Below are 18,843 nucleotides of genomic sequence, written 5' to 3'. Positions count from 1 at the left end.
TAAATATTCTTGCATGAATGTTCATGCATTTAGAGAGAGCATGTTTGTTAACTCCTTTTCCATTTGTCCTGAGAACTTCCTGTTGACAACTACCTATCTTCAAGATTTATCTCCAAAGCCATCTCCTTCACAAAGCCTTTGCTGAAATTTTTTTCCCTATGTGATCTTGCCCTTCCTTTTCTCAGAAACTCCCATAGCACTTACTGCTTGTTAGTTTTAGTCACCAACAGTATGTGATTTGGGATAATTATTTGTGTTGCTTTTCTTACCCATGGGCTCCAAGAGAACAGGAAACACTTTCTGAACCTTTTAACTCCTCACAGAACAATCTGGGATACTACCTCACACAGAGTAGGCCCTTTTGTTCATACTTATGAAGTAAATCAATTATTGCATAACTGAATGCTGAAGAGGGTATTTGGTATTGTAGTATCTGTATTCAAGTGACACTAAAGAATTGAGGAGCTATTTAATGTGTGTTAACTTTTTAATAAGTGAACATGAAATATTTAAACAGACAAAAGCTCCCAAGTGATACCAACCAGACCACTTTTAACATCAACTGCTATACCCAGGAGGGATGTCAGATTAATGGGGCACCTGAAATAACCATCATAAAAAGGCTTACAATTAAAGGGGGTGTTCTAATTATAGAGATAACTTGTTCTTCTCTAAAGTCAAAGAAGTTTGTAAAATACTTATCTATAGAACTGAAAAGGCATCCATACATTCACAGGTAGTAACAAACAGGACACAATTTTGGTAGGAGTTTTGTGGGAGGCAATTTTTGCAGAAGGCAACTACACTGGAGGATAATTGCACTTCCAGTGTTCCACAGGTCTGTGAAATTAGCAATTAAGCACAGAAATAGCTGGAGCTACAGAAATAAAGTAGATGGGTTGTGTGGAGCAATGGCAAGCTGAAACTTAGAACCCTGCAATTAGGAGATAAACTCTAGTACCAGGAACCTAAAACACTAGGATGAGATGGGGGTTGGGGGAGTCCAAAGATGATGCATAATTAGTAACAAGTAGGAAGAAGAGGACCCAACTCAAAATCTGTTGGACTCTAGGCAGACTTCTCCTCAGAGAGAATCTGTAAGTACCAGCACCCAACAGACCTTTACTAGAACTTAATCATTAATTTTGTTTGCTTTAGTTAACTATTTAGTAACCTGAACATTTTATCTCATTATGAGGGCTCTGTCTCTTTAGAGGCATAACTTAACCATTATTATTTAAAGGCATAACAACTGATAGTAGTAATGGGGAGGGGACACCAAATCAGTAAACTGAATTGATCATTTCTGGTACCTTGACAATGTGATATCACATTAGATGCTGTATAATGCCTTTTCCTCTTACATACAGCAGCCCTTACACTTGTGCCCTGAGAATTTATCTGATGGGTCTCTCACTGATCCAAGGACAGAGAGGGTTTTTGAATGGCATCTGTTTCCTCAGGTTCCAGTTCTAAGCTACAGACAGGACACCTCCATGATCAGTTTCCAGTAAAAACTAATGCTACCAAAACTCACATACCAGTAATTTATCCTCATCCTCAACAAGAAAATATGATTAACAATCATTATTCTATGAGATCCATTTCATAAAGCTTTGTTAAGATCAGATGGTATCTCAGTGACAGGATAGAATCAGTTAAAGATGTTGGGCAAAGACTTAATGGCTAAAAAGAGTAAAGAAATTGAGTAGGTGACCCTGTTGCCTGGTGTGTGATGTGCTGCTATTTCATCCCTCACACAATGAAACTGTTCCTAAAGCCACTCTTTAAATACATAATAACAAGCTGAACTTTCTTAACACTTCTAATAAGTCTTCTAGTTCTGGGGCCCTTGTTTCCACTTGATAATCAAAGAAGTCTCTTCTTATCCTTAGAGCAGTGATATTTTGGTTCATCACTTAGCCCAGGGGTGCTCAGACTTCCCTGTGTGTTGGAATCACGTAGGGAGCTTTAAAAAGTACTGATGTGTAGGTCTCACCTCCAGATGTTCTGATTTGATTGTCTGGGATGGAGACTGAACACTGGGATTTCTAGAAGCTCCACAGGGAATTCTAACTTATAGCCAAGGCTGAAAACCATTCCTAAAGCTGAATGCCTCTTTACCATTCATGTGCATATTAACTATATGAAGATTTTGTTAAAATATGGATTTTTGATTCAGTGAGGTTGGGGTAGAGCCTGACACTCTGCATTTCCAACAAGCTTCTAGGTGATGCTGATACTCCTGGTCTACAGATGACACTTGAAAAGCAGAGATCCAGATGATTCTCATGTCCACAAGTAAATGTTTATGTTATTGCCCATATCTGGGATTCACAGTGATGATTAAGTGGAAAGATTTTGTTTATGGTCATAATAAAACATTCTTTTCAAATTATACCACAACTAAATCTGAGTCCCCATAGTTACAGACATGATTAAAGTAAGGACAGGAAGCGAGGGGGTGGGGGAAATACCTTAAAGATTCATAGATGTGCACTTATGTTCCCCTCATCAGAAATGCTTTGCTTTCATAAGGAGTTATTTCTTTTTTAGAATTCAGTTAGAAACACAGATTGTTTTCTCACACATATGGGGAACACTGTGACATATTTATCATTATTTTATTTTATTTATCATTACTTAATTTTATTTGATTACAAGCGTGTCTATGTCTTCAGTATTAAGAGGACAGTTTCACTGTACCATAAAGCAGAAAATTAACATAATGGTATATTGGAATGGACTTTTGGGACAATTCCATCTGAGAGGCTGGTTCTTTCAAAATAAATACTATCTTGAAATAAGATATTCTTCCTTTGATCACCAGATTTCTCTAAAATATTTGTAGCCTATATGCCTTACATATAAAGCTGGCTATGCAACTAAATTTTCAATAAATGCTCATTGGTAAATTCTGGCATGGCCCTGCTGAAATTTCAGAATTAAGTAAATTTCGAAGAGATGAGACTATAATCGACCTAAGTTTTGTAATTTTTCATTCTGCATAAGAAGGATGAGGAGGCACATGGGGAAATGTGCTCATCTATTGGCTACTTACAGAAGGATAAAAAGAAATTTCTTCCACATTTTCACACCACCCCTATACTAGTATTACCCTTCCTCTAGAGCTCCATGGGCCAAATCTGGTTCATTGTCTGTTTTTGTACTGTCCACAAGCTAAGAATGGCTTTTGCATTTTTAAATTGTTTGGAAAAAAATCAAAATAAAAATATTTTATGACATGTGAAAGTTATATAAGTTCAAATTTAAGTGTCCATAAATAAAGTTTTATTGGAACATAGCCATGCTCATTTGTTTCTGTGTACTCTAAGGCTGTTTTGTGCTAAACAGCAGAGTTGAATATTTGAGATAGAGACGATGTCTGTCTACCACCAACTCTAAAATACTATTATATGGCTCTTTACAGAAAAAGTTTATTGGCCCCTGCTCTAGAAATAGACTCAGTTTTCTTCATTCTTACTTGAAACTGAAGATGTGCTTTGTTTTGCAGATTATAAGGGTTTTGAACTTTTGACTCTTTATCCCCGTGTGCCCATGCACGTGTGCATGTGTGTGCACCCAACACACACACTCTTTTATTTTGTCTCCCTTTATTTTGCTTTCTCACTTCTGCTCTGACAACCAGGAAGTCTGAGCAGCATCTGCTTCAGGACCAAATCTATTTGCTTTTCCTGGCCACAAGAATGGAGTTCATTAAGAAAGGAACCAAAGCCTGAAAGTAGAGAGAATCACCTTTTCCTATTGCATGCTGCCTATTCTGGCCCAGCTTTTAGAAGCTGGGGTCTCCAACATATGCTACAACTTTTCTCCCAGGCTTTCTGTGTGGGGAGCATTCCAAAAGGGAACAGACCTTTCTCTTATTGCAATTTTTTATCAAGAAGCCTTGTGGCCAGAAAATATAAGAGAAAACTTTAAAATCTCTGAGCATATATGAGAGAGAGTTGGGATAACCTGTCAAGTCTAGAGAAAGGATTTTTGCATTTTTTCTTTTTTTAATTTAAATAAAAAGCAGTCAGACTATTAGCTTTGATGAAAAACAAGAATTTCTATGCTCCTTTCCCCTAGGAAATGGTGTTATAGAAAGAATACCCTCTGGACATGCATAAAGGAAAAGGGCAGCGAAAAAAGAAAGGAAAGAAATGCCTCAAACTTTCATGTTATTTGTAAGAGTTTGTAGATGGAGCTGTACTGATGACATAAATATGTTAACTGCACTGAGTTTCAGAAGGGACATTCATTTCTTTTGCAAAGATATTATGGAACTATGATTGAATGACTCAGGAGAGAAAGACATAAAGATTCCAAGATTCTGGCACCTTTAACAGCAGCATGGAGAAGTGGTAGGAGAGTGAGAAAACCCACACTCTAGTCCTCAGTTAGGAGTTCTAATGCCATGGATGTGGCCCCCAAACTTTTTGAGTCTCAGTTTCCTAAATTTTAAAAGAAGGATAATAGTTCTTCTTCAACTTGTCCCAAGGGACTGTACTGAGATTTGAATGTGATAATATATGTTAATTGCTTTTTGTTGATCGTAGAGGGCTAATCCCTTTTAAGATACTGTTTTTATCACCACTTATCTTGTGTCCTGAGCTTTATCTCCTTGTTCAACTAAACAGTTTCCTTTTAACGCCCACAAAAACAGAACTTTTAAATTCACTCTCCATGTTGTAGCAGAAATTGCATTTCCTAGTATCTACTCAAAATATAAATAAACTTTAAAAAAGATGGACACAGAGTCAAGATTCTCAGGGCAGCTGCTCCTAGTGGGCCCCTCTTTCAAAACGAGGTAGCTGGGGCCTGATTGGATGAATTACTCCACAGGCCACCATGTTCCCAGAGCACAATGGAAAATGTCTTCTGGAAACAAGGCAAAACAAAACCCATTCTACAGTTCCCCAAACTCTCCAGTTTGGTCTCACTTTGCCACAGTTCTCAAATGAATGGAAGCTGGAGGACAGTCAAGTAAAAGTAATAATGTGCACTCAGAAATACAGGCCTACAGTAGTCCCTTATTTACTACAGGTATCATTCATGGCCATGAACTATAATGATTATTTCCTCTGGAATCTTAGTGGTGTTTTGTTTCATTTTGTTGTTGCTGTTGTTGTTGTTGTTGTTTCTTACACCCAGGTGTAGTTCACATAACCACTATCAGGAATAATAACATCTTGTTTCATAACATCATATGAAAAGGAACCACGTGGACCTATTTGTATTACAATATCATACTTTTTATACAGGTAAATGCAGTTATCATTACCAATTTTTTATACAAGAAAATGAACTTCCAGAGGTTAAATAGCACTTTCAAAATTACATGGCGAGTTTGTACAAATTTGATCCTTTAATTCTGGAATGCTTACATAGTCTTGTAATCTGTTCCCTGAGTGCTTAGTGGAAATATTCATCCATTCAAACACTCACAAAATACATACTAAGCACTTATAGTGTATTAGGCCCTGCTTGTTGCTAGGGACTCACTTGGGAGAGTCAAGGCCTCTTACATCTAATGGATGTGGACCTTCCACCCAGTAGACAATACTACCCCTGACCCTCCTTTGGATCAAAGGTGCCCTGGAAAAGATGGAACTCAAGCATGGACTGCACTCTTGGTTCTCTAAGCCCCTCTCCCTATCATGCCCCACCCTTGGCAAAGATTCCTAGTGCCCCTTGAACACAAGAAGACAAGAAGGCTAAATTCATCATGTTCCAATGAATAATGTTTGTATTCTAAATGGCTTATTTCACACTCTAGCCGAATATTTTTAATACTCAGAAAATATATTCCTACTACTGTTGCACTAATACTAGATTCTGTCAGAAATGCAAAAGACCTTAATGTTCAATAATGGAGAAATGAGAAAATAAGATGTGGTATATTCTCTCAGTACACCGTTAGGCAGGCATTAAAGTTTGTAATAACATGGAAAATGCTTGAGTAACAGTAACTTGCTTCACCAGTTTGGAGGTATAAACATAGCCACATCCTTTTATTATTCTAATTAATCACTTACAAATCCACATGCCTATCTATATTGGCATGTCACCCCAGTCACAATTATTAGGCCAGAGGATTCCCACCATTCTTCTCAATGAGAGGGAAAACCACTAACAGAGCAGCACTGTTGGCACTGTTACAACAGGGACAACTGAAGCGGAATGAGGGTCCCACAGCTACAGTGAAGCCTGTGTACAGTTAGATCCCTAAATTGATCCAGTACCGGGGATGAGAGCACATCAGTCTGCCCAAAGAAGCTGAGTCTCCAGGCTGTGGCCTTGGTACCAAAGTGACAAAACTCAGGCACATAGCTGCCTGAGGGCAGCATTCTGAGAGGTTTGCAGTTAGCAGCGCAGCTGGGAGCAGGAAACCAGAGCGGAAGGAGAGAAGCAGCCCAGCAGTGTCAGGGCAGCCAAAAAGCAAGTGAGAACCTGGGAGAAAGTGCTTGGCCATGAGACACACCCACTGAATATCCCCAGACACATGCCCAAATAGATTTGTTATGGTGAAATACATATTACATGATACAATCAGCATTATAAATATATATATTTATACACGTAAAATAAATATATATATATACACGTAAAATAGGAAGGAAATACATCAAAGTAGCAATTGTTGTTCTCCCTCAATGGTGGGAATACAGACCATTCCCTCCCTGTTACTCTTTTCTTGCTATTTTGGAAAAATTTCAAAATAATTATGCTTTGCTTTTTAACTTTATAAGTTAATTGTAAGTAGTTTAACTTCTTAGTGATCAGTGCTTTCTAAACTAGCTAATACAAAAAGCAATGTAATGTTCCTTATTTTTCATGGCTATGCATTTCTTTTTCATTATTTTTGAGTCACAAGAAAAAAAGCTATATGGTTTGAATTTGCCTGTGGCTCAGTAGTTTGGTAAACTCATACTTGGCATAAACATTAGTCAAACAGCACATGAACTGTTTGCATAATGGAAAAGTAAATATTCTTAACATAATTAATCAAAATGTCTCATGTAGTTTGCAACTTAGATCTAGAGGCCAGAATCTGGGGTACACAGCCCAAAAATCCATTGCCCTGCTTGTTATAAGACACCCAAACTATATCTAGGTCATCAGGCAGCTGCCAAAATGGAAGGACAATAAGATTGTTGAAAAGTTTAAATTAAAATATTAATCAAAATTAAGTAACAGAAGGTAGGCTGTAATAAGATGGCGAGAATATTTTTTAATATTAATAAATATACTTATACCTTGCAGAATTTCATATGAGGAATCTTTGTCAAGTGGCAAAAATTCTAAGAACAAAACAAAGCCTCATTGAGAAGACTGCTGGTGATATAATAAATGTAGTCTTTGCAGAATTATTTTATGTACAATGTGAGATATATATTACTATCACATGATAAAACTAAGAATTTTAAAAAATGCATTTATCTAATTATTCAAGAGTAGCTTAGGTCCTGTCTCTAACTCCGGAACTTTTGCCCATTTAAAAAAGAAATCTGTGTATATGAAATATAGAACATAAAAACCTTCATGCCTATTGGAGATTCTAAAGAAAGTATATTATCTCAATGAAATTCTTAAAAGCAATGTACTCAATTCAATAGCTATTTATAATACATCAACAAAGCCAAGACCCCTGTCTTGATTTAGGTTCCCCCAGAAACAGACCCTGAGTAAAGGATTCAATTGCAAGTAGTTTATTCGGGAGGTGATCCCAGGAAACAACATTAGGGAAGTAAAATAGTGAGACAAAAAAGGAAAGAAGCCAAGGAGGGAGGAGGAAGGGAAAGAGGGCTAGGGGAAAGAAAGAGAGAGACAGAGAGAAGAAAGTCAGGAAAGGATATGTTATCAAACCAGTTACCACAGTGGGCAACTGGAGCTTAATCTCCCTGCGGACTTTTAGGAGACAGTGTAGAACACACTCCAGAATGATCTCAACTGAAGGACAAGGAAGCTGAGTATTTATCCACCAACATCCTTTTTGTCACTGGTGTGGGGCTTGTTCCAGGAGCATTATCTTTTCAGAACGTCTAGGTCTTCCTTCATGCAAGCCAACCTGTGACCAGAAAACAGACCTCTGGCTGGTGCTTGCCATAGCAGTCTTCAGCATGCAGAGTGAATGCCAGGAAGATACAGCCAGCACATTGACATCATGTGCTACAGCACCCAGTTTGGGGAGTGTTATTTGGGTGAGCACTGATGTAGCATTTACATCTAAGCATACTGCACACAAGTCTGTGACTTGGGTATTACTACTATCTCCATTTTTCGGATGATAAAACTTAGGCACAAAGAGGTTAAATGAGCTGTCCAAGCTGGAATTGAACTCAAGAACTCTTGAATTTGAACTTAAGCACTCTGATTCCAGAGTCCACATTCTCCACATCCTTATTCATCTTGATATGTTACCTCCACTATAGCTGGAGCTGGTCAGCCCACATGAGGAACAGTAGGGTTTTGGGAGAGCTTTTCACTAGGGCTCTAAGAAAAGGTATGGTGTCTCCTTCCTCATTAACTCTGACTGACTCCAAAGAGAGTAGCCTCTGGTGTCTCTTGACCTTGTTACCAAAGGTCAGCCAAGACACGCAGTCAGAATCAGGAAATGAAGACATGCAGGAGAGACATTTCCCTATTTGCCTCCCACACGCTGTCCACACATAAACCTCTGCATTTCCTAGAATTTCTTTTCAGAATCCAGATAGTCCAGCAGTCATTTTGAGACATCATAATTTTTCATTAACAGTTTCAATTCTATGAGCCTCTAAGCCTGTCTCTCCACAATGCTTTAATAGCCTAGGGATGGAATCAGTTTGACCAGGGACTGTAAGCAAAGAGGTAATTAGCTCTATTTCAACTGACTGTGTAACTGTAAGGGACACAGCGTTAGGCAGGTGGTAAATTAGCTATTTGGAGAGGTCCTTTCATTCTTTCAGGCTACTGAGGCATTAAAACCTCTATGAGCATCTACCAGACAATGTTGTAAATTCTTGTGAAACTCTACTTTAGCACAATTTTAGAAAAATCACTTATTCTAGGTAACCTAATTAGAAGAAGTAAGGCATAGCAGGCATCTTTAAGAGTATGAGTCTTGAGTATCCATCTGAGTTTGGTAAACAAAATTTGGAATTGATTCTAATAGGTTTAGACACTAAGTACTCTCTGCCAATTCTTTCCAATTAAACAGAGAATAGAAACAGATGAGAAATCAATCAAAATAAAATGAAACACCTTTGATCACCTTGGGTGGGATTTGAGAATGGGCCCATTTTTTTGTTGTCTTATATGATCCTGTGGCATTATCAAATTCTTCCTGAGACAAACTAGAAAAGCAGAATGGGCTCAGGTTTCTTTAGAAGAATAGCAGGGAAGAGGAGACATAATTATGTTTAATTCTTCCCCATTTCAAGAATATTATGGACCATGATTCTGTTCCCAACTATTTTAAGCAGTAACTTAAGTATGTACACACCAAAAAACGAAAAACAAACAAACAAACAAAAAACCTAGAAGATACATCAGATGTTTTCTTTCCACTACATTGCATTTTTGAATTCCGTAAATCTCTATTGTAAATTGCTTAGAAATCCTGAAAACTTCTTTTACATTTCCCATTTGGGTGGGTAGAGAATAAACATAAAGCCAAGTTTAGAGGCGTCATGCATTTCTTCTTCATTATTTTTAGGTATTACCAGGGCCATGTGTCTTCCAATACTTGGCACAGGGAAGGCTCTCTATATACACTTTTTTTTCAGCATAGTAGAATACAGCAAAAAAAAAAAAAAAAGTATAGAACTCCAGATAGTCCAGTTTCAATTTCAACTGCCACAATTTCCCATGCACTGTGACTTAACATCTCTGATAATAACACCTACCTCAGAGTTAGTTACTGTGAGGATTCAGTGGTGTGCTATAACTGACTGTTACAGCTCCTGAGAAATAAATGTGTGCATCTCTCTTAAATTCTCCATGCATTGACATCATGTTGGTAGCCTGAAATCAGCCATGGTGAGAATATTTGCCATAGAAATTGACAAAAACTATAAATCAAGGCTTTCTTTTTTTCCCCCCCAGCAGCCTGGTTTACTAGCCCATTACTGAAAATTGTATAACACGCAAAATGTTTAACAGAGTATCCAGCTCTTTCCTTTCCTGTCTTTAAGAGTTTGCAGACAGCTTTACTTCCATATCTAGAAAATTCGAGTAACAATTTCACTTTATAATCAGTCATTTGTTAAGGATTTGCCCTTGCTGTTGTTTTTGACAATCATACAAGCCTAATTGTTAGGATGATCTTGATTAGAATTTAAATGCCAAATGAAACTCTGCTCTGGTATCTTGATCTCTGATACTTGCTTAAGCAGAGCTAATAAATGCTGCATTTGAGTCTTTAACTGCCTGGGTTCTACTGAGGAGCTGGCACTGTCTGTTGAGCCTCAAGTGGAATCACCAAAAAAAGTTTTCCTTTTAATCAAAGGACTCAAGAAATCACACCGCCCTGCTGCAACAGTTGGGAAAACTGATGTGTTCCCAACAGACATAAAATGCTACTAAAATTATTTGACAGTGCAATTCAACATATCACACTAGACAAAATATGAAATCTGTGACATAGAAGTTACCATAGATTCGGTGGAGTAGAACCAAATGCTACACCAGAAGGTGCTGTAATTGGAAGCCTGTAGAAGGCTGACTTTCTAATAATGTGCAGGGGATGTGGTAGGAATAGTGGGTATAAAGACAGCAGAGGTTCTCTTTCTCCTGGTGACTAAGAGGAGAGTTCTTTATGAAATCCTATAGGATATCAGTTTCCCTCTTGAAGCATAAGATCATGAATGGCAGCTAGAATTCTACTGTGTATAAAATGTTGGAAATGTTCTTATGATTGATTCCTCTAATCATCTCCAGAAAGTACTAATTGTAGCACACAGCTGAAACTCCATCTCAGAGATGCTTTGGAGTCATTCTGGTAAGCAGTAACATAGCATCGTCTGTTAGGAAGAATGACATAGTTGTCAAAAGACTGTGCCCCATGTTTTAATTCTGCCATTCTCATGTGACCTTGGGCAAATTCCATGATTTCTCTAAAAATCAATCTTTTCATCTTTCTAGGAGGCATCCGTATAGGATCAGTAGAGGGTCAATACTGAAAATGTGTCCCATATAGCAAAACACTGTACCAGGTGTACAATGTTATTACTGCTTAGACATTCTTGATCATATCCTACCAAAACAGAAAGCTTTTTTATTGCAAACTATCTAATTTGGCATTAATAGAAAGCTGAACCACAAATCTCAGAAATCATTTTGTAATGTTAAACCATAGAGCAAAGAAAAAGGTAAACTTCCTGATGATTAAAAGCTGGGCTTTGGAATCAGGCAGACCTGAATGTTATTATAAGTTTCAATATATACTAGCTATGTGACCTTAGGCAATTTATTTACCTCTCTAAACCTCAGTTTTCTCTTCTTGCAAATGAGGACTATGATAAGACCTAGCTTATTATGTTGTGTTAAATAAGAGAATATATATGTGTGTGTGTGTGTGTGTGTGTGTATGTGTGTGATTAGAACCATAGCTAGTTTTCAATAAATGTTATAAAGGTTTTGCTGTTGTTGTTGCTATTGTTATTTATATTCTCAAATTACCTAGGCAGAAAAATATTCCTAATACTGAGGATAAGAATCCCTAGAGTAAGTTAAAAGAATTTGACAAGGAGTCACAGATTCTTAAACTCCAGAATTTAAATTAATGGTGCATGGTGGTAGCTAGCTTTGGACCATAAAAGTAAAGGAAACCAGCCTCATTTTCCTCTAGGTTCTTCCTCTTAAACTTTCTTCCATTTAAACTATAAAAAATGCCAGTAGGAAGACAGATGTATTTGTGGCTAAGTTCTTCTCCTGGGAGAGAAGAGGTCCTAAAAGGTGAGATTCTTTACTTCCTTGGGACTTAGTTTCATGGACTTTGAAATGAACAGTTGGAAAGATGTGCTCCAGCAACCAATGTTAATGATGGAGGTGGTTTTACTGACCAGAGCCACAGAGCATAGACAAGGGAAAATGACATTTTAAGTCCCAGGCAAAGGTAGACCAGGGAAGAAAGGTACAGTTCATAATGTTAAGTTCAGGAAAGAAGATAGGAGACTAGAAACAAAGTAGATACCAAAGGTAAATAGAGCTTTATGCCACTGTGGACAGGCAGGCTAGAAGGAGTTCAGGAAATCAATCCTGAAGCCATAAACAACTGAAGTGTAGTTTTTAAGGGTAAGTATGCCCCTTGGTGAGAAAACTCTTAGAAATTATTCATTATCCTGTTTTGAGGTTGGTGATAAGAAATATCAGAAAATTTTAAGCTTAAAACTTCTTTGTCTTCCACTAAGGGAAAAAATAAGCTCTCTCTTAAGAAAACAAAATGTTTTTGCATATAGGACCAATCATTGGGCCAATCTCAGAAAGGTCTAGTATTTTATTTATTGACATGGAACCCAAGCCTTTCTGTGTCCAAGATTCTCCCAGGTTAAACCACTTTGGAACGTTCATAAGTCAACCAGGACTCTAGATAACAATTGGAAGACATCACAGAGCAGAAAACTGGTTGTCAGGAGTTGGGGTTTAGGGTGGGGGAAACTGGGAGAAGTGTCAAGAGCAAGCTGCATTTGGAAGAGAACACTCTAACCGGAAGCTAAAATTTGTGATAGAATCATTTTCCTCTTGCAATTTCCTAAGATTTCCTCAGGTTCTCCATGATAAGATTGTAGCTTTCTTGGGGGTATTTCAATGTTTTCTTTCATGATCTCTCATGAAATGAGGCACACCTTCAAAAGCAGGAGCTGCAAACATTATTAACTACTATACCCCATTTGAAAAAATGTAAGTATATGCCTTATTCTTAATTAAACAAAATTCAATCCATGTTTTGGTGAAATGGTAATTATTTTGCCAATTACAACTAATTGGTGTGTGAACAAACAATGAAGTTTGTTCTATGGATTCCTTTTTACTATCATGTTGCTGAATTCTAGTTAAGAGGATAAAAGAAAACCTAGAATAATAGAATATTTGAGCTATGAAGGGAATTTTAGACCTGTTATCTTTTTATTTCAAAGTTCATGAAACTAAGCCCGAGAGAAGTAAAGTGACTTACCCAAGTCCTCACAGCTGTCAAAATGAAGGAGTAATGAACAAAGTAGGGGCAGATCACAGTTAAATAATAACCATTGTCACACACTGACATAACAACTAATTTTGCAAAGGCTTACTATGGCTGTATTGTGTTTTCTGATTATAATGCAATTAAATTAGAAATTAATTGCAGAAAGATAAGTAGAAAGTCACCAAATGTTTAGAACTTATGTAGTATACTTATAAATAGCCCATATGTTAAAGAAGAAACCAACTGAAAAGAAAATACTTTGAACTAAACAAAAATTTATAAAAAATATATATATATAAAAGCCCACAGAATGAACCTAAATCCTGTATTAGGATGTAAAAAAAAAAATCCTTAAAATCTATTACCTAAATTACCTCCCTAAGAAGTTATAAAAAGAATAGTACATTAAATAACCCTAAAAGTAGAAGAAAGACAATAATAAGGATAAAAGAAGAAACAAATAAAGAAGAAAATAAACATATAATAGAAAAGGTCAAGAAACCAAAAGTTTGATTATTTGAAAAGGATAATAACATTTATAAACATCTTATCAAGAGTGAAGATAAGAAAGAAAAAAAGTAGAAAAGAACCAACAGAAATAAAAATGGGGCATCATTACAGTTCCTACAGAATTAAAAAAATAATAAGGGGATAGTATAAAAAACTTTATGCCAATAAATTTGAAAATTTAGATGAAATCAATAAATTCCCACAAAACAAAGCTAATTACTGACACAAAAAAGAAAAAATATGAATAATTATGTATTTCTGAAAGAAACTGAATCTGTAATAAAAATTCTTCCTAATACTTATAAATAAATAACACCTATTTTATACAAACTCAAGAGATAAAAAAGAAGAAACACTTCCTAGCCCAGGATAAAGCTGATATCAAAATCTGACAAGAACAAAACAAGACCATAAAATTGTCAAATCTCTCTCTGGAGTACTGACACAAAATCCTAATTAAAATGTTAGCAAATTGAGTCCAGTTTTATAAAGATGGATAGTATATTACAATGAATTCAAGATTGCTTAGTATATATGAAAAAACAGATCAATTAAAAAAATTCTTCTAAAGAATGTGAGAAGGCACTTAAGAAATGATGGTAGCAAATAAACATATAAAAAGGTCTTGACATAATTAGTCATCAGAAAAATGTAAATTAAAACTACAATGAGCTATCACAACACACATAGAGTAGCAAAAACTGAAAGGACTGATATTTAATATGAAGAGCTGGGGAGAACATGGAGCAACTGGAACTGTCTTATATCACTCATAGGGGCATAAATTGTTACAAAAACTTCAGAAAAAATTTTTAGTTGTACCTACCAAAGTAGAACAAATGCACACTCTATGATCCAACAATTTCACTTCTGACTATATATACAAAGAAATTCATATATGTATTCCCCAAAAAGATATACAGCAATATTCAAAGCAGCATTATTCACAATAGCCCCAAACTGAAGACAACCCAAATATCCATCGGCATGAAAACACATAAAGAAATTGTAGTATTTCACAAAAAGGACTATAATTACTCAAAATATTGTTGAATCTTACAAACATTATGATGAACAAATAAAGCCAAAGGAGTATGTATTAAATGATGAAATTTATCTAAAATTCAAAAACCGCTCAAACTACTTAAACTGACAAAGGTCATAGAATGCAGAAAAGTGGTTACCTTTGGGTAGATGCAGGGAGTGACGGGAAGGCTTCCCAGGTGTTGTAATGTTTTACAATTTGATCTAGGCAGTAGTTAACGTGAGTGTGTTTACTTTGTCAAAATTTATGAGGCCACACATTTATAACTTATGTGCCTTTCTGTATTTATACTACACCTCAATTTATAAAAAGGAGGGAAAGGAGGGAAGACAATAACAAAATTTGGAGGCTGGAAAAGAGCTGGCTGAGTGGTAACTAAAAAGACCTGAGAAAGAGCATTCCTATGCCATCAATGCAGGAAGCCAAGATCCTTAGTAAGTCCAGTAACTGGCAACATCATCTCAAATGGGGTGAGGAGTATGGATGGGCTAGTAAAAGGAAAACTAGCTTAAAGCTGTTGAAGAAAGTTGTCTCTCCAGCCCCAACCCATCACCATTCTATACCATCCTACCCTGAAGAAAACAGATTTACTTTCTGGAAAGGATAAAATAGGGAGTCTCTAAACAGGGAGGAACCAAAGTATGCGTTATTAAAAATGGGAAATACTTACATACTCTGGTTTGCTTCCTCCATTCAGCTTCCAAATGTTGACTGTTGGGGCTTCACCCTCCAGGCAGGAGATTGCAAGAGTCTCTTCTGGAGAAACTGTTTAGCCAATGAGAAAAGACAAAAAGATACTGAAATCAAGAGTTCTCCCACACCAACTGAGCCAGATCACCCTGCAATGATACTACTGTCAATTTATCCCACTCACGTGCTCAGGGCTTCCAATAAGTTATATTCCCCTACTCTTAAATATGAGCAGACATCCAGGACTATTAAATATTCTAGGGAAATAAACAGAAAAAAATTACAACTTGGAGAAAACAGATTATGCAAAAAGAAGAAAGTGTCAAAAAATTGTCTTTAGTGTCCTCAGAGTAATAAGAGAGGCTAAAGCAACCTTGAAACAAGAGCAGGGGATCCAACATAGATGAGCAGCAAAGAGAATCCCCAAGATGGTGGCAAATGAGAATCTGAAAGTAACAGCTGTGCACCAGGTATGGAGGGCAACTTGTGCAGACTGAAGGAGGTCAGAATGTTCTGGGAGAGATCACTGCAGAAGATGAAATTGTTAGGACAGCAGATGTGAACGAAAGTATTGAGAGGCAATTTAGGCAACTGGCACCATGTTCAGGATTGGCTTCTATAAAGTATATAGAAAAATAAGCAAAGGAAAAAGGGAAATTATTATATACAGGAGGAAAAAAAACAGGTGCACAGTTAAGGAAAATGATCATAGTTTACTACATGAGTCAGATCTAAATTATATAATAATAATGCACATACTAAATTTACCAACCTAAACTAGAATTTTACCGTATTGGCACCATAAGAATTTACCATTGATATCATAAATATTAGAGCATAGGGTGCAGAAGGGAAAGCCAAATTCTTACCTTCCTTACTGGGATGTCAACAAATACTGCCTAAAATACAAACATCAAAAGAATAAGGCAAAAGAGAGGAAAGTGATTGCCTCTAGGTAGGGAGAATTAGGAAAAGGAGAGCAGAGACTGTAATTGGCCTTAACATACCCGGTAGAAGTAGCTGATCTTTTCAAGTAAGTATATGTATATTTGATAAAAATGAAAATTGTCTTTAAACAGAAAATGAGTAGGAGCTCAGTGAAATGTTAAGGGAGGAAGGACATTACTAACAGAGGGGTGTCATATGGAAAAAGGCTGCAAAGTAGACACCCACAGCTTTGTAGAGTAGGGGACTACAAGCAGAAGCATGTTGCTAAAATATCAAGACTGACTTATTGGAAGGTCTCTACATCTCTTCTTCTTTGAGATTTCTACTTCTTCATCTGTCACGTAGGTGTTGGAAAGTGAAGAAGTGCCAAGGGTGTTAACAATCTGGGACACACAGTGCTTCCCTAGCACACCTTGAACCAAACTGAACTATTCAACCTGTAAGATATGTCTAGTGTTTCAAATGAAGCACAAGATTTACAAAACTACTTACTGCAAGAGTTATGGAGAATCTTGCTCAGAGCAAGCACCTCCAGAACTAAGCAAGCCAGAGTGAGCCCCCAGATAGAAGAATGTGAGTATGTGGCAATGCTGGTCTTGCTAAGTTTTGGCCAAAGCCAGCACACTCAGCATACTCAGGCTGGTGGAGATGAATGAGAAGGACAAGGAGCTCCTCTAGAGCCTCGGAACTCTAGTGCTTTTGCTGGTCACTTGGAAGGAGGCTTCCAAGGGTCAAGAGGGGATTGAATTAAGACAAAAACTGCTGAAGTTAAGATAAAATAAGAGCAGCGTTTGTACCTTTCTTCTGAATATTAAATAATCCATGTTGTGAAAGGAAAAAAAAAAACATCAGTCATTATAAGGTAAAAGGAAAAAGTCTGGTTTATAAAGGGGAAAACTGAAACAAGTAATTAAAAAATTAAAGGATGAAAATTAAATAGTAAGCATAATTAGAACATTATAACCAAGAACTTTTTTTAATGTTTTGTAAGCACTATGTGTTTTTAAGAGGACAAACATCAAGGAAAAATTGTGTGTATTTATAATAATAACAGGGGAAATTAGAGACAATGAAAAAGGAAATAACAGAGACACTAAACAATTACTTGCAGCTGTCTTTACAAATATAAAAGACTAGAGATTTCTCCCATTTGGGGATCAGATTTCTTTCACTGAAAGCATGAGAATTCGGAAGTGGGTAGATAATAGCGGTACTGCTGATAAAGATAGAGTATCTTTCATCTGATAAATCCAGACAAGAAGCGTCAGAGGGAAATAGGAAAGAAAGAGCCAAGGTTTTAAAGAGATTCATTTCTGAATTTGTGTCATTTTCATAAAAAGCAAGGAGCTTAGATAGTGACTATAATACCTGCATGGAATTATCCTCTGCTTCGAGAAAGGCAACAACCAAACAGGCAATTTAATTTTGGTAGAAGAAGAACATTTAGGAAAGATGCAATCAGAAAGGAAATAACATATATACTATGCCTTTTTGGTATATGAAATGAGCTATTAGATTAGAATCTACTCCCAAGTTCCTATCTGAAAATGGTAAAAAACAACAACAACAACAACAACAACAAAAAAATCACAGTTATAACTGCAACTAAACAAAGATAAAGTGGTTATTCTTGGCCCTACCCCAAAGTTCTGAAGTTTCAGTTGGATTTATCTAAAATTTCTCTGATTTAATCATCTGAAAGGGATTGTTTTACCTGCAGTTGAATGCCGGAAGTAAAATTAAGCCACTTGAGGAAGCTTTGTTGAAATTTTAACATGCTCTTCCAAGTCTCACTGTCAACTACAGTCTCTAAATTTCTTTCTTGTTAACAGCAACAATAAAGAATGTAAGTCAAACAAGTGTCCAGACTTTTTTTCTCTCAATGAAGATATAGAGAGAGAGTACTCATTTCTTTGGGACTTTGTTTCCAGTCCTTATATGGATTCATTTTTTGTTTTAATCAGATTTCACTCTTTTTACCTTTTCCCATCCATCTATAAATGAGAGTAAGACTGGCTCACTACCCAGAAATTTTAGGAGGATAATTTTGTAAATTACATTGACTTTGCTATTTCCAGTTTGTGAAAGAAAATATTATTTATTTTAGATAATTTACATTACTTTTTATTTTTACTTTAAGTTTTAGAATTATAGCAAACTGACAAATTACCCTGTTAATTACTAAGGCTTGGAATGTATGAAAATAACCAGTTTTACTATTCTTTCCTTTTAACTGCAAGTGTTAAAGTATTTGTATCAATGAAATGACAATCTTCTCTCTGTCTCTCTGTCTCTCCGTCTCACCCTCTCTCTATCTCTGTCACACACATACACACACGATTTCCCAATTTAATAATTAAGACTAAATATTTAAATAGGAAATTCTTAGGCTTAAAATTTTAATCTTATGATAAATATAAAACATAGCTATTCTATTAAAATGTTTGTTTCATTCCTGGGAAACCCAGTCTAGGAAAATGATAAG

The 18,843-nt window shown here is 36.3% G+C and overlaps 1 long non-coding RNA gene across 1 annotated transcript in view; it reads right to left on the bottom strand.

Annotated features, from left to right (window-relative positions):
• LOC140696067 (uncharacterized) overlaps positions 1 to 18,843 on the bottom strand; it is a 527,390-nt gene that overhangs the window by 356,316 nt on the left and 152,231 nt on the right. The window contains exon 2 of the long non-coding RNA XR_012072059.1: positions 15,391 to 15,485. This is a non-coding gene — a long non-coding RNA (uncharacterized lncRNA). The remainder of the gene's footprint in view (positions 1 to 15,390; positions 15,486 to 18,843) is intronic.

The sequence above is a fragment of the Vicugna pacos genome, chromosome 4 (assembly GCF_048564905.1).
Source record: "Vicugna pacos chromosome 4, VicPac4, whole genome shotgun sequence".
Taxonomy (NCBI): domain Eukaryota; kingdom Metazoa; phylum Chordata; class Mammalia; order Artiodactyla; family Camelidae; genus Vicugna; species Vicugna pacos.
This window is presented reverse-complemented; position numbering and strand designations above follow the sequence as displayed.